We start from the raw sequence: 25,873 nt of genomic DNA, 5'->3' as shown, positions 1-25,873 counted from the left end.
TCTGGTCCCTGTCCAGGGAAGCTGCCAAGCTGGCGGGTGGTCCAGTTGTGGGCCACCAGACCCCTCACAAGCAATCCTACCTCCACACATGCTGCCTACAAACCAGCCCCAACCTGTCCAGGGTACCGGACAGCCAGTACCCTGAATAACTCCTGCCCCCTCCAGAACCCACAGAAATGCAATCCAAGCCCCAGCTACCTTGGGGAGACACTGGGGCTGCAGGTGGCTTCTGGGGTGCTGAGGCCCTTTCCTGCTGCCCAGAGACTTGCTTCTCTGGAGGGAGCTGCCAAAGCAGCACTCTTCTGAGGCAGCCACTGAGCGAGGGCCAGTGGGCTGGGGGCGGGATCTGGCCTCTGCAATTGTGCAGCTAACTTCTGACTCATGTGCTGCCTGCCCCATCGCCGGCTCCTACAGCCGGCAGAGCAGCCGTCTTGCCCAGGAACTGGGAGGAAGATGGTACCCACAGGCCTCGGGGAGGAAACGAGAGGGGAGGCAGCTCTGGGGCAGCATTGCAGCCTTGTGGGGATGTGTCACATTGCCCACTAGGGTGCACTGAGGCTGCCAGGAGCCCACCTAGGCCTCCAAGAGAGGCAGAGCCAGGGCTGGGACCCAGGCCTCCTGGTGCCCTGCAGACTCATGACGGGGGTGGCTCAGGCCCACTACCCAAGCCCATGCCCACGCCCACATGAGAACCCTCCAACCCCATCAGGCCCTGGAGCCACACACCAGCAAGAAACGCACGGCCAAGATTCAGCCTCAGACTGGAGGGGAACCGAGCTGGACTCAGAGACAACTTAGAAGTGACCTCCAGCTACTGAGAGAGAGAGAGAGAGACCAACCCACCCCCTCACCCCCCACCGGGGCACCCTACCCTTGCCTCCCTCTACCTGCAGTCCCGGCTTTCTCCCAGCGCTCTGGAAGCACTGCACTTTCCATTCTACAAAGCATACTTATTTCCTTCTTCTCTCATTATGACCCTAAGTGACATATAGAATATAAATAGAGCAGGGCTTCTCAAACTTCAATGTGCAAACAAATCACCTGGAGACCTTGTTAATACACAGTCTGACACAGTGTTTTCTAGTAGGTCTAGACAGGGACGCGAAGGTCTTCATTTCTGGCCAGCCCCCAGAGGATGGTGGTGCTGCAGGTCCGGGGCCACAATTTGAGTAGCAAGAATATCATTGTTAACAGCATGGGTGGGGGGTTAAATCGTCCAAGTCAGAATCTTAACTCTTACTCTGTAACCTTGGGCAAGTTACCTAACCTCTCTGGGCCTCCAAACACCTCCTTATAAAATAGTAACAATGATGACAACAGTATCAAACCTGACTCATAGGGTTGATGTGAGGATTAAATTATGTAAAAGGCTTAAAGTGATTATTATTTCAAATTTAAAAATGGAGACTCTGAGGGACAGACAGAGCCAGCAAAGTGGCAGAGCCAGAATTCAACCCCAAATCTCTTGGTTTACAAGCCACCACGAAATGTTACCTAGCAAACCCTCCCTGACACATGGAGATGGAGGCCCAGAGAAGGGTGGAGAGCTGGCAAGTTCATGAGAAAGTTGGTGTCAGAAATTCAAGCTCATGACTCCTAGCCTTGTATTCTTTCCAACCTAACTATCCTTCTGCACAGATGAGAAAGTGTCTCCAATTCTCCTGGAGGGGTCCCAGCCTCTGCTTGTCAGTCCCTCTATGGGCAGCATCCATCTCCTACCTCCAGTCTGTCGCACTGCTTGGTCTCAGGTCACCCAGCTGGGATGGCAGGCAGAAGGTGACATGGCCTGGGCCCAGCCCTACCCCCACCCTGGTTTCCCACCACAGGGCCAGTGGGAGCCCTGTGAGTCACTTGAAGGAAGTGCTTGGCCCCAAACAGGAAGTGGCTTTTCAAGCTGAAAACCCCTCCAGGATCTCCAGGGCCCTGCGGCAGGTGGCTGGGGTAGCAGAGCCTGATGGAGCTCACTGGGATATACTAACACCTATTCGGATTTTACCTGAAACCCAAACTCGGCACCCATCCTCTGTACCCTGAAATCTGTCCAGGTGCTTTGCTGCTGTGTGACCTTAGGTACATGAGTGTCCTGCCCTGAGCCTTTATTCCCTTATATGAAGGATTTGGGCTGCATTACAAGATCACCTATGGCCTGGCATTCCTAAATGAAATGAAGGGTTGGAGGAAGTGAATACGGGTTTTCAATAAATGAGCAAATGCATGTATGCATGAAATGCATGAGTGAATACAGACACAGATTTAAACCCCAGCCATCAGACAAGCTCCATCATTTATCTGTTGTTAGCTGTACGATAGAGATCTCACTGATGAGATCTCCTCCCACCCCCTGAATCACCCTTAGGCGCAAGGAAGAAGGGCCAGTGCCCTGAACCCACACATCACAGACACATGCTCACAGATGAACATAGTAGAGAACATATGGGAGTCTCTGCCACAGGACATGCATGGGACCTACCAGCACAATCTCTTCCCCTAATGCCACTCAGGCCCCACTAAAACCCTTCTCCATTCCTTGGGCATGATGAACAAAAGGTGATTCTGTACAGATCAAAAACTGTGGGTTGCTTTGTTGCTGATGAGGGAAAGGGACACTGGTTGGTGGTGGTGGAGGTGGGGAGGGGACTTAGTGGCAGGAATGTTTAAGGGCAAATTCATTTTTTTAAAAGATTTATTTATTTATTTATTTATTTATTTATTTATTTATTTATTTATTTATGATAGACATAGAGAGAGAGATAGGCAGAGACACAGGAGGAGGGAGAAGCAGGCTCCATGCAGGAGCCTGACATAAGGGCAAATTCAACTTGTCAAATCCTTTCTAGCAGAGAGCAAAGAGTGATAGCTTCTTGCATAACAAAGTATCTGTTTCCCAGGAATGCTGAGCAACAATTTTTTTTTTTTTTTGGCTTTTCTCCCTGTTCCAATTTGTGGTTATAAAAGTACTGATGAATTAGTGTGGTATCCATAATAAATGCACAAAGCGGCTGAAGAACATCTCACAGTATCTAAGGATTCATATTACTCAAATTAATGTAATATGAAATGTGACACTTAATTCTTTACACTGGCCACTCAGTGGACAGGAATGGCTGGGACTGAATAGTTTCAATTGTATAAATGTTCAAAAATTTGAATATTTCATCTTTCTTCAAATAATTTTATTTTAAAATCGATACTCATTGATTATGTGTACAATTTTGATTTCCATAGATAATCTCAAGGAGCAAAAACAATTTTTGAACATATAAGTTTTCCTTTTTCTGCATCTACTTTAATTTACATTTTTGATGGAAATATACTCAAATTCTGTGCACTTCAAATATAATCGCATTTTACTTTTGATCCTTCATATTATCACCATCGATACCCAATTTTCAAGTGCTGTGCCAATCTTGATTATAGCAGTATAACTATAGTGATCTCACTAAAATGAAGACAATATATTTTATGAAGTGAATATGAAGTACCGTATGAATTATCTTATCACTCATCAGAACGTCACCACCAAAACACCCAGATGTGTACTCATAATTACATTCAGTCTTCTTTGCTATTTTGTCTCTCCCAGTTGTATAAAACCGTAACTTTACATGTATATTTCAATTTATATTATGAAGATGTAATTGTCAAGGTGAGACAATCAAATTATTTTATCTAACAGTTTCTGGGTTTGTTTTATAACCTTCAAATATCTGACAGAGCTACGTGGGCCTCTATTTGTATTCCTGCTCTAGGCTCTGTGCACTTTGCACTGGGCCTGCCTGTCCACCAGCTCTCACTTCTTTGGAGCCCAGGCCACCTGCACTGGTCACTTCACCTGAGCATCAGCTGAGCTGCCAGCCAGCTGTGTCTTCCCCAGAGTCTGCCTTTTAGAAAGTGTTCTACACATAAAGGTCCTCATGCTTAGATGTGGGCCTTATTTCCAGAGCCGACTAGAATTTGTTCAAGGATAGTGGCCATGACTTGACTAGCATCTCTCACAGACCTGGTGTTCCTTAAAGTCCCGTACATTCCAACACCATCTGTAAAGGGACCTGGCCCAGGGTGCCTAGAACTGTCTGGTAGCCTCGTAGCCATCAGGCTGAGTAAACGGACCCAATGACCTGTGGCCACCACAACTGGTTTTCTCTCCTGCTCTGCACCTCTACTCAGTCCCCCTCTACCCATACCACCCTTTGGCCCCCTTACTCTGAGCCTACTGGTCACACTGATCCCCTTGGATGAAAGCCACCAGAATGCACACTTCTGAGAAACCTCTATGTTCCCTGCCCACCACCCCTCGTAGCATCTTTCACAAAAAGCTTCCAGACTCTAGGGGCCAGGTTCTGGAGTGGGGGCAGCGTGTCAAGGGCACACACAGCTAAGTGAATGGCAGGGCCAGGATACATATTCTGACTCCCAAGCCAGTCTAGACAACGATAAATCCAGTCACCAGCACACATTTCCTGAGCTCTTGTATGGGCCAGGAGAAGCTCCAAGGCTCTTGTGGACAGAAGGGGTTTCCAGGGGAGGAACCCACCATCTAATGGTGTGGAGAAGGGCATTGAGTACCCCCTGAACAAAGGAGGCATGAGCTGAGGGAGGGGTGCAGGAGGGCCTTGTTGAGGGATCAGAGCCATCTCCCGGCTTCACCCCAGCCTAGCCCAGCACCTGACCTGCTGGATGCAGCAATGAATACCCAGGAGTGAGCAAACTCGTCTCCTCTGCATCCCCCACCTCAACCAGCCAAGGAGCAGGCAGGGAGCAGCCCGGGCCTCAGGACAGGTCTTGCAGTGAACTAGTCATTCAGCCTGGTGAAAGCAGGACCCTGTCCATCTGAGCACAGAGTGAACCCTTTCCGCAGTACATGCTCCAAAATTGTGTCAGACGATCTAGTGATAAACAGCACCATGACTAACCACCTAGCTCAGTCCATCCTGATCACTGAGAACTTAGTTCAGGTTCCAAATTAGACAGGGCTGGGGCCACAGCAGAGCTGATAAAGGGTTGAGTGCTTACCTAACCAGCCAGGGGGCAGGGGGCAAGTCCTGGCTCTCTCACTGTGATCTGGGCAAGTCACTTTGCCTCTCTGGGTATCAGTCAAACAGGGATTAACACCATGTTGAAATCACCTGATTTGAGGTGGGTGGATACAATACTCTGGTTAGAAACATGGGGAACTGAAGCTCAGAGAGGGGAACTGATTTGGCCAAGGTCACACAGCAGGTGACAGAGTCTGAACTAGGACCAGGGCCTGTCGTGCTCTCTGGAGCTAGTCTCCTACAGGCCAGATTATGGGTGACATCCCTTGTGATCCCCCAGGGGTGGGAGAGGGATTGGGGCAGATTCTCTCGGGGGGCAACCCAGGCTGACGTCACCACTGAAAGTCATCATCGTCGGGGTCCTGGAAGAACATCTGCTTGTTGGTTCCTGGGACACGGGGACCAACATGAGTTCCATAAGCAATCCGTGAACACCTTCTATGGAAAAAGGCCCAGTAGACAGTGGGGTGGGGTGAGGTGGGCTGAGAAGAAAAGGCAAAGTCAGTTCACGTGGGGTTGGGCCCCGAGAGCCTCAGTCTCCCCCATGGTCCTCAGTGCTTCCAGGGCCCTGAGCTAAACCACTGCTCCTGGGCCCTCTGCTGGGTCCTGCTTTTCCTGGATCCCCGCTGGGCTGTGCAGGCAGGGCTGGGGGTGGGGGTGGGGGTGGGAGTGGGGGGGACGCAGAGGTAGGCTTCTCAGGAATGGACTACAGCACGGCAACGTGGAGAGGTCGGAGGGGCTGCATGAAGCCAAGTTGTCAGGGGGACCCTTGGGGGCTGCAGCCAGGTCTCCCAGCTAGGGAGCTCTGTGGGATTCTGCTTCTGGAAGCTGAGAGAGTGAGCCGACACGTGGGCCTGAGGGAACAGTGAGAGCACAAGGAAGCTCACAGAAGGTCCCACTTCTTCCACACCACACAGTCCTGACACATCTCTTCTGTCCCCTCCCCTTTCTAAAAGGTGAGAAGAGCTGTCACTTATTGGGACTTCCTCTGTGCCAGGCTCCACACAATCAACACCGCATATGCTTTATGGGCATGTGATCCATACACTAATTCCCAGGTATCGTGCTCCACCCACATCCCCTAGGATCCCTTCACCCACCAGGGGCATACGGGTTGTGTGGTACCTCCCAGCAGCCAACATCTGTGGAGGCGTGTGGGCGGGCTGCCCTGAGGCTGCTGGAATCCCTCTGCCTACGGTCATGACCACCTGGGTGAAGGTCTAAGTTCTCTAGCATTCTTGCTCTGGCAGTCAGCTCTGGGCCCATGTCCTCAGAGCTCCCCTGCAGACGGAGCCAAGTGCCTTTCCACCCTTGCTTCTCCTCCTCTTCCTGGTTCTTCTTTCCCTATTCCCTTAGCATCTTCTTTTCTGGAAAACTTCCTAATAAATCACTCTCACACGAATCCTGGCCTCAGTATTCTAGATCATCCAACCTCAGACAGCTATGAGGTCCTTGCCATTAACTTTCCCATTTCAGAGACAAGGAAACTGAGGCTGAGGTCTAGAGCTGTTAAAGCTCCCCCATGTGGCAAGCAGCAGAATAGCCTTGAAGGGAGGTGGGCCCCCAGTGCAAAGCCTGAGCCCCCGCCCCTCTGTCCACCAGCATCAGCTAAGCCTCTTTACGCCTTTCAACGCTGTCCCCTCCTGGCCATCTGGGCTAACTCTCAGTTTTTTTATTAGAAGGAAAACAGGAGAATCTGTAGATGATCCAAGGGGGATGACTAAGTCCTCAGATTCTTGTCATTGGCTCAGATCTGTTTTGGTCAATCCTTGTGAATCAGGGCGGGTCTGACATTCTGGGAATGCAGGGAGACTTCAAACCAACTTTATGAAAACAAGTTGTAAAAACACTGGCCGCCACTCAAAGCGGCCAGCTGATCAGCTTGGCTCCGCGGAGCAGGGTTGAACAAGTTCACCAGAAGGGAATGCACAGCAGGAGAGACTTCGGCTAGACCCAGAGGAAGAACTTCCCAGTAACTGGGAAGAAAAGGAGTGCTAGCTGGAAAGGAGTGGGACAGGCCAACTGGGTGAGACTCAGGCCTGTCCAGTGCCGCCTGGAAAGAGCCAGCGTGGAGGAGGTGTCCATGGAGGAGGAGGAGGAGGAGGAGGAGGATGGTGACTCAGGCAGTGAACACCTGTTCTACTTCCCTACAGGCGGCCCTGCCCCTTGGGGAGCTGGGTGTGTCCTCCTTGGAAGTAGGAGGATCCATGCCTTGACCTTCCCAGGCTTTTCATGTTTGAAGCAGCTCTGAAGCCACCCCTAGAGCCCTGGGGACAGAAAAACACCAGAGGCCAACTCCGCCCGGCTCTGAGCTTCAACCACTGACTTTGGAACCTGCTTTTAATGAGGATGCTCTGAGTTTGTGGGGCTTCTGCCTCCTAGGAGGTCAAAAGTCTCTGCAGATAAGGTCCAATCCTCCCACCCCTAAGGTGATCGGAGGCCCTGGAGCCTGGCAGAGCTCAGGGCAGGCCTGAAGGTGCCCCTGTGCCACCTCCTCCCTGCTCTGCGCAACCAGCCCTCCAGGAAGACCCGCCCCCTCCGGGCCCTCCCCTGGCCCCTGCAGAGAACTAAAGCAGGTGTTTACCGCCCATCTCACCTGCTCCTCCCTCGCACCTCTTCTGTGCTGGCTCCTTCCAGGCCCCAAGGAACAGGCCTGAGTCTCATTCAGTTGGCTCCCCTCCTCCCCTTCCCAGCCTGCACTCTTTCCTTCCTTCCCTCTCACCCAAACTCCTGAAAGAGTTGTCTACATTCACGTCTCCATATCCTCCCTCCTACCTGCTGCTAAACCCACAGCCTTCTGTTCCCACCAAGTTCAACCGTGACCTCCACATGACTGAGCCACCCCCTGCCCCCAGCAGCTCTCACCCTGACACTGCAGGCTTCACCCTCCTTCTGGAAACATCCTCCATCCCTGGAGTACAGGACACCACTTGCCCTGGTTTCCCTCCTTGTCTCGCCCGCCCCCCCCCCCCCTTTGCCCAGGCCTCAGGCAGCACTTTCTTCTATGCCCTTTGGCCGCCCTTGCCCTTCACACCCGTGCAGAGTCAGCCGGCACTGCTATCTCTGCCTGGGCCAAAGTCTGAGTATCCAGTGACCCCTGGTCATCCTCATCCTGGCCAGGACGCCTCACACTCACAGTAGTCCCATGGGAACTCATCACATCCTCCTAAAGCTGCTCCACCCTATCTCTATCTCGAGGCACCACCATTCTCCAGTCTTCCAGGCCTGGCAGAGGAGAATCTCCCATCCCACCCACCTTCCTCAAGTCCCTAGGCCTCCCTGAGACCGTGCTTATTTCCCACCAAAAATTCCTCCGGTCTTGGCTTAAATTCCTCCCGCAGGAAGCCTTCCTTGACTCTCCTGGTAGACTTGGGCATGACGCCTTTTCCTGTTTTCGAGAGCCTGCACAGCCCGGTTCAGTGGTCATGCTAGTGTCCAGCTGCATACCGATGCCCTGGCTGGCTCTGGAAGGGTAGAGGCAAGCCCGTTCTGACGATGGGCCTAGCACCCTGCCCAAGGTCTGCACAGAAGAGCCCCTGGGGGACTTGTCTTTCTGCTGAATTTGCCCCACTGGTGAGCTCTGGATCTCCTCTTGCCCACACACCTCCCAGGGCAAGGGTCGTCTCTGCTCTGCCACTCTTTAGCTTAAAACACATGAGCTCTTAGCCCCCAGTAGGCACATTCTAACCTGTCTGCCGTGTATGAGGACAGACCCCACGGCACCTGCAGGAAAGCAAGAGGGCCCCTCTTATACACTTGCGAGCACCAGCACAAACACAGGGCCATGGACGTACAGACAGGCCCACAGATGCAGCATCCTGGAAACAGCTTCTCTGCTTCCTTTGTAGTTACCATGGGTGCCAGGAGTCAAGGTTGGCTTGGCTGGGGCTCAGGGCTGGCTCTCACAGATGCAGGGCAGGGGCCTGGGGTACAGGGAGGCAGCAACAGTACGCAGATCTGCAGCTTCAGCTCATCTTTCCCCATCCATTTCCCTAACCTCTTCTTCTAGGAAGTCCTTCCTCTCAGTGCTAGGTGGGGAAGTGGCCCTCAGAGGGGATCCCGCCCAGATCCCACCCTGATCTTTCCCTTGTGCCCCTTCTCACAGGGAAGGGAAGGACTAGACTGGTCGGATCACAGCTCAGAGCTTTTAGGATCAAGACTAAGCCCATTTTCCCAGCCCTGGTCCTGACTTGCCTCCCCATAGTGGCGGCTCAAATGCCCCCCCCCCCCCCCCCCAGTAATCCTTGGTGGTTCCCTTTCCCAGAGGCAGCACCAGCCTCAGAGGTAAGAACCCAGCCCTGGCAAGTTCATCTGATCCTCAGGACAGCCCTGATGGGGTTGGTGTGCTTTGCTCCTTTCCAGGTGAGAGACAGGTGACTTTCCCAGGGTCACACAGCTACTAAACCCTTCTCTTTCACTGAAACCATGTTCCCAGCCACCAGCCCCTTCAGGAGGGAGTACGAACCTTGGAGAGCGGCCGGGAGGAGGCTGCAGGAATGAAGGCGGGAGGGCCTTGCTGGGAGAAGCCTATGCCTGAAGAGCACCTATTCCTGTCGAACCCAATTGGAGAGGGCCCTGAGTGCCACTGCACCTGACTACAGCCATGTGGAGGGCCTGAGGCTGACTCCTTTACGAACTTGCTGTGGGATTTGGAGCAAGTCACTGGACCTCAGTTTCCCCATCTGTGATGTGAGTGAAGGTGGACACCACAACCCTCAGTATCTGTTCCATTTGGACCCTGCAAAGCTGCAGAGGAGGAAGGTTTTTTTCTTTTTTTCTTTTTTTAAGATTTTATTTATTTATTCATGAGAGACAGAGAGAGAGACAGAGGCAGAGACAGAGGCAGAGGGAGAAGTAAGCTCTCCGAAGGGAGCCTGATGTGGGACTCAATCCCCAGACCCCGGATCACGCCCTGAGCTGAAGGCAGACACTCAACCACTGAGCCACCCAAGTGTCCCAGGAAGAGGTTTTGGAAAAGGACCATGAGAGGTGTGGGTGCCGCTCTGCACAGATGGGGCTGAGGCCAGAGGAGGAGACCCTCTGCCCTTCTATCTTCCCTTGCAGCAGAGAAAAATTGCAAAGTATTCAATATACTAGAAGGGGAGAAAAGGCAAGTGAGGCGGACTATGCATATCACTTGCAAAACTGATGCAAATGCCCAGGGCAAACACCTGGGCATGCACCCCATCATTCTTCTCCTCTCTCCATACCCGCTAAGGCCAGTACCTCCCCAAATCCTGCTGATCACACCTCAGAAGTGGCTCCCTCATTAGCTGGGCCTCTTTTCCAGGCTTTCATATCTCTGCCTGAAAAACAGTCAAGAACCCCTTGGGAGAAATCCCATATGCAGAGCTTTTCTCAACCTGGCCTACATTCACCTTCCTAGCCTCCCACCATCTCATCTCAGGGGAGCACCACCCCCCCCCAATCTGGAGCTAAGTCCCTGCCCCAGGAACTTCACACTCCACACCCTCGCACAGCTAGTTCCCTCTGCACAATGAACTCCTACAGATCCCTCAATACCCAAATGAGAAATGCTGCAATTCAGTGAATTGGCTTCTGCACTGGGAATCAGGCCTTAAAGTCAGCACATTGTGAGTAAGTTGCATGTAGTCAAAATCACCCTTGACTACGTATAGCTATCATATACAATGCCTAGTCCATGTTCTAGACAGCTCCATGTTTTGACGCACCTAACTCTCACAACTGTGGCAGACTGTATTTTCAAAGACAAGGGCAGCAGTATCTCTCATCCCACATGCTCTTTCTACAATGTTCCCAGGGAGAGGTAGGGTCTATGCTACCCCCACTGGAATTTCGGGGGAGGGGCTTGGGACTAATGGCTGAAGTAACACCATGAGATTCCCAAGGCCAGCTCGTTGAAGGTGATGCAGCTTCTGCTGGGCTCACTGGAACACTCTGCTGGGGTGCTGGGCCACCATGTAACCAACCTGACTGCTCTGAGGTTGCCATTCTGTGGGGAAGCCCAGAGGAGCCCACAGCCAGGAAGGAAGCCCTGCAAGTACACGAAGAGCGAGAGAGGCCCAGCCAACCTCCAGCTGCCCCAGCTCCCCGCTGCTCTAGCTGCCATCTGCCTATAACCATGTCAGAGGCTCTGAGCCACAACTGCTCCGCTGAGCCCACCTTAGATTCCTGACCTATATAGAGATAATAAAATGGTTGTTCTTATATAAAGTCACTAAATTTCTAGGTGATTTGTTTTATAATAACTGGAATTTCATTATCCCTGCTTTGGGGAAGAAGAATCTGAAGCACAGAGAGGTTAAGCAATTTGGCCAAGGTCACAGAGCTGGTAATTGGCAGGGTCAGGATTTGAACCCAGGCAGTTTAGCCCCAGAATCCACCATTTTCACTGCTCTGCCATACTAACTGCCTTCGGGGTCTGCTTGGTCCCCAGGCCCACAGCAGGCCTCAGGGACTGTCTGCTGAATAAATGACCGAGGGAAGGAATAAGCAAATGAACAGGTGAGTGAAAGCAGTGCGAGCTCCCAGGTACAAGGCAGGACCTCAGGCAAGTCTGAGCCGTGCAGATGAGTCTGATATGAGCTCCTCAGTGCTGGGGTTGCATTGCTGTCCACAGCTCTGGGAGGAGGCGGTCATCAGAGGAGCCTGAGATGTTCTCTACTCCAGGCCTTCCCCAGTCTTGCATGCTGCAAGATCCTACGCAGGGCCCTGGAGAGCCGGTGCCACCTGAGGACAAGGCCTGTGGGTCCTGGAGACTACAGCAAGAAGGTCCCTGAGCTGGAAGGCTAGAGACCTTAGTTTAATCTTGGCATGACCACTGACTAGCTGTGCGAACTTGGGCAATTCCCTGACCCTCTTGGGGCCCGGCTGTTCTCCATTTCCATCACTGTAAGATTCACCAGATGTTGAGCTGGCCTCATGGAGGAAGGTTAGGATGAGCTTGCACATGTAGGTCTCCTAAACCCCAAAAAGGATCCATCCCGAGATGGAAAGTGCATAATGAGGAAGGATACCCACCCCTCTCACTGGGAATTTGCCTTCCTGGGCATTTTTACATGCACAGTTTTGAATCCTTGCAACCCCACCAGGCTCAGCAGCAAGTGACAAAGGACTCAGACTCACAGCTCAAGTGATGCTGGAAGCCAGGGTCCAAACCAGGCCCATTCACCTTCAAAACTCCCACTCTTCACATTAGCAAAAGGTGACACAACCCATGGTCCAGTGACAAACGGATAAACACGTTATAGGCACATATGGCCAAATATTATTCAGCCATAAAGGGAAGGAAATCTTGTCACATGCTATGACATGGTCAAACCAAGAGGACATTATACCAAGTGAAATAAACTAATCACAAAAAGACAAATATGGTATTATTCCACAGATATAAGGAATTTAGAGTAGTCAGGTTCATAGTGGAATGGAGGTTACCAAGGGCTGGGGCTGGGGGTGGGGGCCGGGGAGTTATAGTTTAGCAGGCTTTTCAGTTTTGCCAATTAAAAAGTTCTAAAGATGTGCTGTGCAATGATGTGAATAAAGTTAACAAAAAAAATAAAGTTAACACTACTGAACTGTGCACTGAAAGATTTTAAGACAGTTCTAGTTTTTTATCACTGTCAAAAAAATAATTCTCACTCTTGGGGTAGAGAGGGAGGTTATAAGGGTTATTAGGGAGGGGAGTCCAGGCAGCCTTCACGGAAGAGGGGGCTTTGAGCTGGGCAAGCACGGACAGGTCTGGGGCTCTACAGGCTCAGCTTTGGCCTGCCTCCCTCCTAGGATGAGGCTGACTCCAGGCGCTCCAGCCTTCCAGATCTGCATGCAAAAGCAGTACCCAACGGGGAGCAGGCATTGGAAGAAAGAATTTCTTAAATACCTACTATGTGCTTCCAGCCCACTTATTTCATGACCTTAGACCAGGCCCTATCCTTCTGGGGCTCAGTCTTCACATCTGTACAACGAGAGGATGACCCAGGATTCCTTCCAGTTCTCACAGTGGGAATAATCTCTGAGGAGCAGGGGAGATAGGAGGTGGGCACCAGGGACTTGCAGAGAGGGGGACCGGGACACTCACTGTTCACAAGACCAGGAATCTGGAGCTATGGCCTCATGATCCTGCCCCAAGAAGGGGAGTCTGAGACCCAAGGGGATTTGGTTTCCTTCCAACTCAATGAACAGGTGCCTGCCCCTGCTCTGCTTATGATAGGCTCATAATTCCTCCTCCCAATCCAGTTCAGAAACCTACAGTAAAGCACAGTTCAGTGCACCAAGACAAAGTCCTCCATGCCCAGGGTTCTCTCCAGGAATTGGGACTCTCACCTCTCCCCTGACTCAGGGGAGTCCCAGAAGGAACGAGGCGGGACGGTCCTCAGTTCCAATCTCAGCTCTACCAAGTACTAGCTGGGCCTCAGTGTCCTCATGCACATTGTGGGGATGAGGACACCTCCCTGCAGCACCCCTGTGAGGGTTAGATGAGGCAAGGGCACAAACACTGAGCCTGGGGTCTGGCATATAGTAGGTGCTCAATAAATGCCCACCACCCATCAGCTCTCTCTTTGAAGACAAAGGCATTTTCAATGATCTGTTTGTTTCTCTCAGAGGCCAGTTTGTTTGTCTGAACACTTCTCGTTGAGATTATTTTCCCCCAGGAACACTGGGTGATGCTCCCCAGCCAGCCCCAGGGAAAAGAAGGGAGGAGCCATGAGACTTACGGAAAAAATCAAATCATTATCACGTGGAAACAAGAGAGAAGTCCTGGGGAAGCCCGTGGCAGCCCAGGCACCCTTCACCCACCCTCTCCCTCCTCCACCCAGGAGGATCCACGATGGCCCCAGATCCTGCTTAATAAGCCCCGTGGGCAGGGCTGGGAGGACTGATATGATCCAGCCGCTACTTAACTCACAAAGCCTTCTATTCTTAGCTGAGCAGGGGCCTAGTTCCTTGCCAGCTGCCATCAGAGCTGCCAGTCCTGTGGTGCAGGCCTGAGGGGTGGTCAGTGATGACCACGAGGAGGTGGCAGGTAGCCCCTGACCTGACTGAAGCCCGAGGCCCACGTGAGGGGGCCGAAGAGCGTGGCGCTGACACAGGGGAGGCAGGTGAAGCTGGGTTCTCTGTCCTGAGCCTCTGGCCTGCACCCCGGGCCACCCTCCTACAGATGCCCCAAGCACCCACTGTGTGTCAGCTGTGCTTCTATCCCCAGTAAAGTTTCACAGATCATTTCTCACCTGAATCTCACAACTCTGAGAGCTAGGTATCCATTCCCTTACCTCTTACGGGGATGGGGAGACTAGGGACTCACCCCGGCCACCAGCAGATACACAGAGTCACGCCTCGCACCCAGAGCAGCCTGGCTGCAGAGCCTCATCTGGTCCCAGAGGGAAGTTCCCCCAGCACCCGGTGACGTAGAATCTCCTCTGCTGGGGTTGTAGGTGTGAGAACATGTCTAAGCTCCACTGACCTTTTCAAAGAGCTTAACTCTAATTTTCTCTTTCCTGCTTTAAGATCACATCAAGTATCTAAAAACCTGAGTTCTCTGCTCTGGGCTATAATTAGGTCTTCCCTGCAAATCCGTGGCCTACTATGTGCCTGGCACCTTACTGAATGTCCCACCTGCTGGGTGGTTTGCTCTGACCTTACAGTAGCCTTGTGAGGTTGGTCTTGTCATCAGCATTTTACAAACAAGGCTGTATCACAAATTCAAGGTTGCATAGGCACTGGATAGAACTGGACAAGAACTGGGGCGTGTCAGGCCTTTGTAGGATGGGGGAGAATTGATGCTGATGTTTACTGGCTCTTCTTTCAATAAGCTACTTAAGTTTATGTTCCTATTCCATTATATCCTTCCCCCTGCCTGTCCCCCGCCCTGCCCCCATGCCAACCTAAGCAGGGCATCTGTGATGCCTCTGGGTGCTAGCTGAGTCCAGCTGTCTGTTAAGACCCCAGCCCTGCTGGAGCCAGGACACCATCTGGGAGCTTCTCAGGAACAAGGGCATCGAGAAGGACCCTCAGAACTCTAAGGGAAGGAATGCTGGGCATAGCCCAGTCTTGTCCCCCTGCACCTCATCATGGGCAGAGTGGCTTTGACCAAATACTCTGTGTGACAAGCTACAGCCTGCCCCCCGCCCCCAGAGGGGGTGCCTAGGCCCTGCTGACATAAAGCAGCATCCACACCAGAGATCTGAGTCACCCTCACTGATACCTCCTGACACCAACTGGGAAGTGGAGGGGCTGGAGGGGTGACTGTCTTATTCTGCCCATGAGCCTCAACCACCCCCTTGCCCCCAGAGACATAGGCCAGAGTCTCCTGTAGGTGGGCAGGCCCAGCTACCCAGCCTTGTGAATGGGATAGGTAGGCTGGGAGGAGGGGTTCCTTACGTGTGCTCCCCACCCTTCCCCAGAGACCAGGACCCAACACTCCACAGGCCTCTGGGAAGCAGCTGGAGAGGGGCAGTATCTGGTCCAGGGCCCAGCACAGAGGAAGGGCAGGGCAGTTTCTCCTCCTATTGGAATGCACACAGACACAGGAGTGCAAACACAGCCCTGGCCTGCATGTGCTACTTGTACATAATTCATAGGCTCCTATCGCTTTGGCCTGGATAAAATGTACTCAGCAGGAGAAACCTGCAGCTCCTGGGGAGCGCTTCCGGGAAAGACATGAGTGAGCCAGAGGCCTGGGGGATTATGGAAATTGGGACAAATAAATGTTATTAACCACAAGAACGGCTTACACATGCATGGGGTAAGTTAGTTTACCATACACTTTCATAAACTTTATCTCATTGAATCTTCACAAAAAAGCCAATGTGGGAATTACTACTGGTCCCATTTTACAGATGAGGAAACTGAGGCTCACAAGTAACTTACCCATTTTCCCAAAGATGGAAGTAGAACTTCCCCTGTGCCAAACTGCTTAACGTACACAACAACCCTCAACCCCAGGCTGGCTCAACTCCCCTTCCTGCCAGATCAGTCTGGGGCCTCAGAGGAGCCGGCATCCAGGACACCAAGGCACTTCATCCTGAGCCCAGCGCCCAACTGCTGGGGGAGGAGGGGGTAGGGAGGAGCGAATTCCCCCAGCAGAGCCAGCCTGACTTCAGCATCTGGGCTGCCCCCCACCCAGGGAGCCTCTGGCCCCTGCCCGACTAGGGCAGCTCAGCGGGCCTCAGGCAGGGTGGGGAGACACGCTCTGGTCTTGCCCCGCACACGCACACGTCAGGGATTCCTGAGAGTCAGAGCTGGAGGGGAAGTGCCAGGTGACTTCGCCCAACAGGAGCTTGGGCTACTCGGGGTCCAGAGAGTAGAAGGGCTTGTCCAAGATTCCACAGTGGGAGAGTCCAGCCGGTCTACAAACTGGACACCGCCAGGTACTGGGGACACTGGGATAAAAGTGACACGGTGTGGCTCTCCACTCAGCTGGTGTTCGGACTCTCCTGATCTGCCCCAGGCAGCTTCTCCAGCTCCATCTCCAGCAAACCCCCTCTCCTCTATCTTCCCCACCACCCTGGCTCCTTTCAGCGTCCGGAAGACGTAATTCACCGGTTGCCACCTTTCACCTTTGCTCGTTCTTGCCACCCACGAATGCTCTTCCCACGAATGCTCTGGCCAGAGCCTGCCCACCCCTACAACTCCCACTATAACCTCTGTGCCTCTTTGCAGAGTCTCACTGGAGATTGCTCACTCCCCAGCGCAGGCTGCCAATCCCAGGGGAAGCGTTCCTTCCTCTTCCTTCCTTCTGAGCCTCCCCACACTCCTCACCTCCCTGACACTGCACCCAGGGTAACTGCTCCTGGCACTGCCTCACGACACCCCCCAGGACCTGGGGCTAATGCCCAGCTGAAGTGAGCTTCACACGCTCCCCCCCCACCAAAGACCCTGCACAATAAGAGTCATGTATTCCTCTTAAGGCTTGTATTTTTCTTTCTTTAAAAACTCTTGATGGTGGGCAGCCCCGGTGGCGCAGCGGTTTAGCGCCGCCTGCAGCCGAGGGCATGATCCTGGAGTCCCGGGATCGAGTCCCACGTCAGGCTCTCTGCATGGAGCCTGCTTCTCCCTCTGCCTGTGTCTCTGTCTCTCTCTCTCTCTGCATCTCTCTGAATAAATAAATAAATAAAATTAAAAAAAAAAAAAACTCTTGATGGGCACGGGGAAAGGAAATGGAAGGTTCTTAATCAGACTCATCTTGGCATTTCCAAATGCTGGCTCTGTGCCTGGCACACAGTAGATGTCTGAGATCCGTTCTGTGGATGAAAGAATAAGAGTATCTTGGCCTCGCACTTCCTCCGGCTGCCCAAAACTCCACCATCATTACCAATTCCTTCCTGGGGCTAAACCATGCTCTCTGTGATCCTCGTCAAAACGCAAACAGCCCTGGGCAAGAAAGCTCTAGCTGGAGACCTCTGCAGATCAGCTATTCCCCAAGCGTTCTCTAGGCGATTAGTCTCAGACTCTGTTCTGTGACAAAGGAGTTCCAGGCTACTGCACGCTTGGGAAAGGCTGGCTGCACACTGTTGGGATCCCTAATTTATATCAACACATTGAAAGCCCTGAGAAGTCCTGTTTCAATTTAAATGACCTAGCATTTCCTGAATTTGTATGCCCATGCATCCTAGGACCCTTACCACCCCAGGGACTAGCGCTCCTCAGAGCACAGTTTGGGAAGCACGAACTAGACGGTGTGTGCAGATCCACTGCAGGGTGAGGTATGCACCCTAAAGGGCGTTTGTGCCAAGGCCATACTTCCTTGCATTGGTCATTTTACAGAGGCCCAGGTCTGACTTAAGCTACCACCAACAATCTTTTGTGACAGAAGCAGAAAATGAATGGGGACATCATATAGCTTACAAGTGGAGCACAGAGGGAGGGAACAGGTGACAGGCTAAGCTGGTGACCTGAGTTTCCACTACAATCCTGTGCTCACTGCTGGCCACTGGGTAGGAGACCTCATCTTGCTGAGCTTTGCTTTAATCATCCACAAAATGGGGCTAATGCTATTCTCAGGGCTGCTGTAAAGACTCAGGGTGGTAATACACGCAGAGGCAATTATAAACTGTAGGTCCTGTACCAGCATTCGCTATGTACCTCATTCTTTCCCTGCACGCACTGCCAGGAGGGTGTGGTCATGTCTTGATTGATCACAAGCCACTGCAGAAGTCCACAATCAGGGAGGGGTGGGTGGGTGGATGGATGGATGGATGGATGGAATCCCTAGGAGGACCCTGAACAGGTCTACTTGAATAGGTTTGTATGTATGTACATATGTATGAATGAATGAACGAACAAACCAATTCCAATAAATTCAATTGTTCCATTTCTTAGTCTCCACCTGGTAGAAGCAGTAAATCAGAAAGGACACAGATGGACACAGACAGACACACGTGCACACGCAAGAGAGAAGAAAGGTGCGTGGTGGAGGCAGGTCTTTGGGCAGCAGAATGAAGGTGATGGTGAGGAGAGCCAAGAATCTGCAAAGCAGACACTGTGGCGGAGCCGGCACAGCAGCCAGGGCCCCTCAGGAGAGGGGCCAGCGGGTCTCGGCAGTCCCAGCAACACGGTCAGCGTTTACAAGGCCCGTCCCAGAGACGTTAGCCATGTCAGTATTGTGCAGGGGAGGAAGTGATCTATCCTTTTCACAAAGGTTTCCAACCTAAACTATGAAATTGTTGTTTTTAAAGGGGATAAGGGAGCAGACGGAAATGTTAGGGACACAAGCTTAGCTGCCTGGAAAAATACTTATGTTTTTCTATTAACTTACCAACATATCTGTGTGCAGGACAAACATTTTTAAAGTGCCTACTGCGTGCCAGGCAGGTGCTGTTAGTTTCTTGGCTTGGGGAGGGCAGACTTGGGGCCTCATCAGATAGCACCACACATTGAAGACTGGATAAATGAGATGTGAGGTCACTTGAGGACAGAGAGGGAAGTGCTGGAGGAAAAAGCCACAGACGGGAAGTCTGGAGGACCAAGCTAAATCACTATGTGACCTCACCACATGATCTTCCCACCTATAAAGTGGGGTGATGCTAAATATCATGAACACTACTATGTGGCACCAGGCACTGGACCAGTGGTTACAGGCCGTATCTCACCTGGTGGGCATAGCTGGCAAGACAGCTATTGCTATTTGTTATGAGGAACGACTGTCCCTTTCACAGAAAAGCAAATGGAGGCTCAGCAGGTTACTCAGTGCTTGAGGGCAACGGGTTGGTGGAGCTGGAATTTAAGCTGAGGTTTGTCAGATTCCAGAGCTCACCCTCTCCTGCCCTCCCAGATGAGTCCCGTGCTGCCTCTCACTAATTGCTGTGAGGACTTGGTGACACCATGGATATCAAAGTGTTTTATAAAGGCAAACTATTAGGTGTCCAAAGCCAACAAGAAACAAGTCATGATTCCTCCGTGAAACCAAACACTGAAGTTCACGGGGGCATTCAGACCTGGCCACAGCTCAGGACTCAGGGCTCTTGCCCCTTCCGCCTCCTCCATTCCTTGGCCTGCTTCTTCCCAGAGGCCCATCCCAAAGCAGAGACAGCCTTGCTCATGACCACCTGGCTCTCATGTGCTCGGCCCTTGCCAAGGACCCAGAGGGCAACTATGGCCCAGGTGCCACGGGGAGCCAGGCAGAAGTCAGGAGCTCTGGGCTCCCTCACCACTCACAAGCGGTGGGGCCTCAGGCCAGTCTTCTCATCTCTTTGAGCCTTAGGTTCCCCTCACATGAGGGATTAAAGCAGAATTCACAAGGGAAAAGACATTCTCCCAAGAGGGACTCAAGAAATGTGACTGACCTTGGTTGGGTGAGTTTAGCCCGGTGGGGAGGAGGAGATCCAAGCTCTCAACATCCCTGGTTTGAAGAGGAGGCTGCTACTCCACCCACCAGAAGTCCCGCATCTAATCCTGAACTCACTGCAGACTTTGGGAGCCCTGGTTTGACAGTGGACTTGGCTCTTACCACCAGCAGGACACGAATCCGCTGGATGCCCAGGTTGTCCAAGGCCCAGGTTGGGGAGAGGTAAAAAATGATCTTCAGGCAGAACTGCATACACCTTCATGGGAGGGAGCTACAACCCAGGCACAGACATCCTCACCAAGGCCCAGAGAGGTTGCTGACTGGCTTTGGGCCACATAGCAAGATAGGTCAAGTGGGTACCAGGACCCAGGCCTTCTAGGTCCAGTTCAGGGCTCTCTCCACTGCCCCAGAGTCATCCCTTTTGGAACATGGATTGAGCACAGAAAGGAAGAATGGTGTGAACAGTCAAGATAATGCACCCACCCCCACTTTCTGGGGCTCAGGAGGCTCTGGCCTTGGGCAGGTAGGCCCCCAAGCCCCAAGGTGAAAACCAACCCCCAGCCACTCCACCCCCCGGCCTCACTGCAGGTACTGACAGGGCACATGTGTAAAAGGGAAGGATTCAGTCTGCCTCTGCAGAGCCCTCAACAAGAGGAAGGAGCTTCCAGTTACAGCACAATAGATCAAAGTTAAAGGCAAGAAAGAACTTCCTGATGCAGCATTAAAAATGGACCAACAGAGAGGATGAGGGGGACTGTGAAGGTTCCTCTAACACAAAGAGCTGTGATCCCATCTGGTATGTCATTTTAGCTGCGAAACAGGCCTGCGAGGTAAGAGCTGCTGCCTTCATTTCATAGGTGAGTAACTGAGGCCCCGAGAGGTGGAGTGGCCTGCACGGTGTCTTCCACGCTCTGATCAAAAGAGGCAGAGCTGGGCCTCGCAGCCAGGATGGACTGGGAAGCCCGCACACCTCCCTTCTCGGGAAGGCCTCTGAGGATCAAGGCCCTACCACACCCACCACGGGCATCTCTCCACTCCTCCTCTGACGCTGGGGGCGAGTTGTGGCAGATGCACAGTGTTCCTGTCAGGGAGGAGGGAGTGCTCAGGGGAGGCCAGCTGCAAAAAGAAAGGCTCTGTGTCCTAGGCCTGCCCAGCTACCCCCCAGGTGCCAGGTCCTGGGGGCCTCACAAGTGCTTTCCGTGCAATGCACCCCAACACATCTGTCTGGCCATGCCTCTAGCTCCCTGCTTGTCAGGAACCCCACGGTCTTCCTAAATCCCACACCTGGGCACCCCATCACAGGGCCCTGCAGTGTCAGCCTAGCACCCTCTGCATAGCCTATCCCAGGCCTGACTGGCCCCATACGACCCTTACCTAGTCTTTTTTTTTTTTTTTAAGATGTTATTTTATTTATTTATTCATGAGAGACACACAGAGAGGGGCAGAGACACAGGCAGAGGGAGAATCAGGCTTCTCCAAGGGAGCCCTATGTGGGACTCGATCCCAGGACCAGGATCATGCTGTGAGCGGAAGGCAGACACTCAACCGCTGAGGCCCCCAGGCATCCCCCTGGCCTGGTCTTTATAGGCTCTCTGGAGGCACCTGAGCTCTGAGTGGTATGGCCTGTCCTGGGTGTTACAGGCTGGTGTAGGCCAGGACTGCCCCGAGCCACCAATGGCTGCCCAGCTCTACAGAGGGCCTGTAAAGGGGTGACACCAGCCTACCCATAACCTTTGCCTCCCTCTGGAGATCAGCCTGTCCTTGGCGAGGGTACCCTGGAAGCCACCTGCAGCCTGATCTGGGGGATGAGGCATAGACTGAGGCAGGCCCCTTGGGTCTCTGACTTCTCCTCAGCAACAGGGTGGAGGAGAAGCTGACCAGGGCAGGAACCTGCACAACCCTGCCTTAGCCCTGTAAGTACTTACCCCTCTCCGCAGCTGGGGAAATGAAAGGTCAAAGAACCAATACAGAACTGAGCCAGGATTCAAACCCAGGTCTGCCTGAATTCAAAAGCCAAATGTTTTCCCACACGACTCTACCTTTGGGTCCCTGCTCAACCACTGAGGCACCCAGGCTCGCTGCGCACCCCTATTCACTGCTCCCCAGGCCTCCTTTCCCGTCCAAATGGGCCCAGCAGAGGTCCTAACCTACCTTTAGGACTCATTTCAAACACCAGCTTTGCCATGAAGCCTCCCTGGTTTCTTTCATTCTCCTCTGAGCTCCTCTTGCTTCCTGCTCGTGACTGCCTAACCTGCCAGTTAGGAATAGAACCGGCCTATGCCCTGACCACTCGCCTCCACCCCCCACCCCACGTCAAGGACTCTTTCACAGCAGGGACACCCTGATTCCTCTTCTGGCACCACTGGCCTCAGGGGCAAAACTTGGTAACATCAAGTCCAACTGCTTTCTGTCACAGATGGGGAAACTGAGGAGCCATTTCTCACAGGACATGGTTTGCAGCAAAGGACCAGGGGGAGGGGTGGATAGCCGACAAGTGAGTGTCCACAGTGTGGCCAGGTTGCATGACACCATTATAGCCTTGTCACTGGAGTCTAGACTGAGGGCGGTGACAGTCCTGTCCTCTCACTAATGGCCCAGCCGCACAGTGAGTTCTGGGCTCCCACCATATTATTTGTGATCATGGTAAAGGCTGTCATTTACTGGGCACTCCCTGCTCGCCAGGCACCGTCCCATGTACTTCATGTTAATTCACTCATCTGATCTTCACAGCAACCCTGGGTACTCGCTGTTATCCCCATCTCACAGATGAGGAAACCAAGGCACAAGAGATTAAGGGGCACGTTGTGTAGTTCTCCAGCCTTTTATGGTGGAGGCAGGATTTCAGGGAAGTCTGGCTTCAGGGCCTGTGTTCTAACCACTATACCACACTGCCCGGCAAAGAGGGACAGGGACCCAGGTTGTTCAAGTGATCAGACTAGAGAAAACTCAGAGCCAGGTCCCCCAAGGACAGGTGGGGGTGGAGCCGGACAAAGTGGCAGGCATAGTAGGCAGAGGCCTAGGTGCCAATCTCGAAGGGATACTGAGGCGCCTCTGGGTAAGGCAGGCATGGAAAGGTAGGCACCCTCAGAGCTCCTCTCTCTGCGGGCACTGTGCCAGTTCGAATGCTTCGATTCTTCTCTGGTGTGGGGGCTGAGATCCCCTCCATAAGGGATATACTCAAGTAATAACAGATGATCCTTAAACTGAGTCCTGAGGAGGGTGGGTCCACTGGACTGCATGGCTATTGATGGAGGGAGTGAGCAAGGAATACCTACTGTTTGCCACCCAGGACCACTCCCCACGCTGCCTGGAGCTGGGGAGGCTGATGCCAGTGATCTGTACTGGGCTCCGTGTCGCTGGCTTCTGGGTAGGTTCACCCAGTGGGAAGCCCCAGTGGGAGATTGGAGGAAGGAAGAGAGATAGTTGAGGCTTTCCCGCCCTCCCTGGGTCTCCCGGTTCCCTCTACTGCAGGCCGCAGCCCAGTCCATATCCACTGACCACTTCCTGCCCTGGCAGCTTCGGCTCACTTCAGCCCTGGACTGTAACTGCTCCCAGGGGCTGTGAGCTCTGAGGGCTGCACGCCGTTTTCTTGGTTTGCCACAGCCCCATTTCTCGCCTGAGGAGTTCACCATGGGCTGATATGCTCCCTCTGGCTGGGTCAGAGCAGAGGAGACCAAGCACCACCACCGGATGAGCCCCTTTCTGCAGCCTGCTCCAGGAACAGCCCTTGGAGTCACCTCTCAATACACACTGAACGAATAGCTGCAGAGCAGCTATGGGGATGCTGTTACTATTACAAAGCACACAGACCTCCACTGTCTCAGCCTGGGCCTGGCCTAGCACACGGGGCAGGCTGGAGGCAGGGGCAGGACGCAGCCAGTGAAGGGAGGACCAGGAGGGAGAGCGCGGCTCCAAAGGAAGACAACAGCTGGTGGTTTCCAAGTGCTCGCTCTCCAGTAGACACTCAGCACTCCATCCATTCACTTCTCACAACAGCCCAAGGAGTACATCCTACTTGTGCATTTTACAGAAGAGAAAACTGGTGCTGAGAAGGCTGAAATGACTCACCCAGGGTCATACTGCCAGCAAGTGACAAAGACAGGGCTCACATGCAAGTTTTTCGGCCTACAAAACCCATGCTGGTAACTATCTAGAAATAATTTCGTTGAACCGGCTTCCAGCAGAGGCAGCTGACTTAAATGGGGTCAGTTATTGGTAAGGGCCAGACAGAGGCCTCTACTGTCTCCCCATTACCCTCCCCTAGATGAAAAACAAAACAAAACAAAAAACCATCCTTCTGACATTCTTCAGTTCTCCCAGGTGGGACAGGGCCCCAAGCAGGCGGTGCAATTGGGTGTCCAGGTTGGAAAAACAAGCAGATTCAGACAAGGCTTCATTGTTAAGGAGGGCCTGACACTTTGGCCATTAAAACAAATCCCAGCAAAACAAAATGCTTGCTGCCTTGTCTTATCTTGCAGAAAAGGGGGGGGGAGGCATGTAAGGGCTCCAAGACCAGGTGTTGATCCCTCCTCACACCCCCACCTAAGACCCAGCCTCCAGTGGCTAGGGCAGTGGGAAGAGCACTGTGGGGGGGAGTCCAGAGTCTGGGTGTAGCCCTGCTCTGCCACTGCCTGTGACCTTCTCCTGCACACTGCTCCCTTGTCCAGTGCTTTCTGTGCGTGGCCTCCTGTGGTCTCTATAGTCCTCTCCAAGAAAGATTATTGTTATTCCTACTTTCAGATGAGGACACCAAGGCTCAGAGATGCCAAGCAAGGAGCAGAGGAGGGTTGGAACCCAGGCTTATCAGATTGCAAAAGTCAGCCCACTCCTCCAGTTCTCTAGGCAGGAAGGGCCCAGGGAGCGCAGTGCCCCAAAGGAGGGAGCAGCCTGGGAGCAATGAGCTCCTTCTCACAGGGGTAGCATCCTGAGGATGCTAAGGAACGCAGGCCACAGAGGGTGGTGGGTGCTTGTCAAGCCTGGGCAGCTGACATCACCTGGGAAACTTTAAAAATTCCTAATACCTTCATCTTTGGCCCAGGCAAGACTCTGAAAAGTTTCTTAAATGACTCTAGTGTGCAGCAAAGCTTGAGAGTCGTGAGCCCAGATGCCCACTAGAGCCTCTCCCATCCCACAAGCTCCCTGCCTGTCTTTTGAAGAAGAGAAGGGCTTTATTATTCAAAGCCCTCATTTTACAAGAGGGACACAAAAAATGGGCAAAACATTAAGGGATGAGGTGGTGTCCTGAGGGCCCCCCAGCCAACCACAAGCACAGGCAGCACCAGGGACCCCTGACTTCAGGGTGTCTCAGGGGCAAACTCCTTTAAGATACTTGGGGACCCTCACTCCTGCCAGTGGAAGAAAACTTTCACTTTGAGCCTCTTGGGTGGGAGGGTGAGATAAATTCTTTACGGCATTTTTTTTTTTTTTTTAAGTAGAGTCTACTTATTTAAAAACTAAACTGCCACAGGATTGATGCTGGAGGACCACCTCTACTGGTGGGTGTTCTATGAAAGCAAGAATATAAAACAATTCTGGGCAAGGCCTGTTTATTCTTTTCCACAGGAGATTTGTCCTAGGGCTGCCTGGGGAGAGCCGAGACTCTCAGCCTGCACTTCCTCCTCACCTGCCTTCCTGGTGCCCTCAAAGCCGAATGTCCCAGATGGAGAGACAGCGTGTGGTGGTCCAGCAGATCTGGCTCCTGCCCAGGCTCTACCCCAGCCAGCTCCCCTGGGACAGGAACCTCTGCTCTCTGAGCTCATTTATTTTCCTGTGCTGACACTACAGTGAAGTGTGCAGTGCCGTGGTGCTCGGGTATACGTGCACGTGTGTGTAAATAGGTACCTTCACACTCTCAGCTCTGGGTGCACCACTTCCAGGAAGCCTTTCCTGATACCCTCCCCACCCAGCCCTGGACAACCCCAGCTCCTGGCCTTCCCTGCCACATTCTGTCACATGCTGTATGGTCACCGCTTCTGTGTCCTTCCCTCCCTCCCAGGCCATTCATTCATTACACAAAGCAGATGCCCTTTGCCTGGGATTCATTCTATAGGCCCTTCCTGAGCACGTGATCTGTCAA

General features: G+C 52.8%; 1 protein-coding gene across 3 annotated transcripts in view; it reads right to left on the bottom strand.

Annotated features, from left to right (window-relative positions):
* The window catches only part of GDPD5 (glycerophosphodiester phosphodiesterase domain containing 5), an 85,693-nt gene that overhangs the window by 54,076 nt on the left and 5,744 nt on the right, over positions 1-25,873 (bottom strand). The gene's annotated exons all lie outside the window — the stretch shown is intronic.

The sequence above is a fragment of the Canis lupus genome, chromosome 21 (genome assembly GCF_011100685.1).
Source record: "Canis lupus familiaris isolate Mischka breed German Shepherd chromosome 21, alternate assembly UU_Cfam_GSD_1.0, whole genome shotgun sequence".
NCBI classification, from domain to species: domain Eukaryota; kingdom Metazoa; phylum Chordata; class Mammalia; order Carnivora; family Canidae; genus Canis; species Canis lupus.
This window is presented reverse-complemented; position numbering and strand designations above follow the sequence as displayed.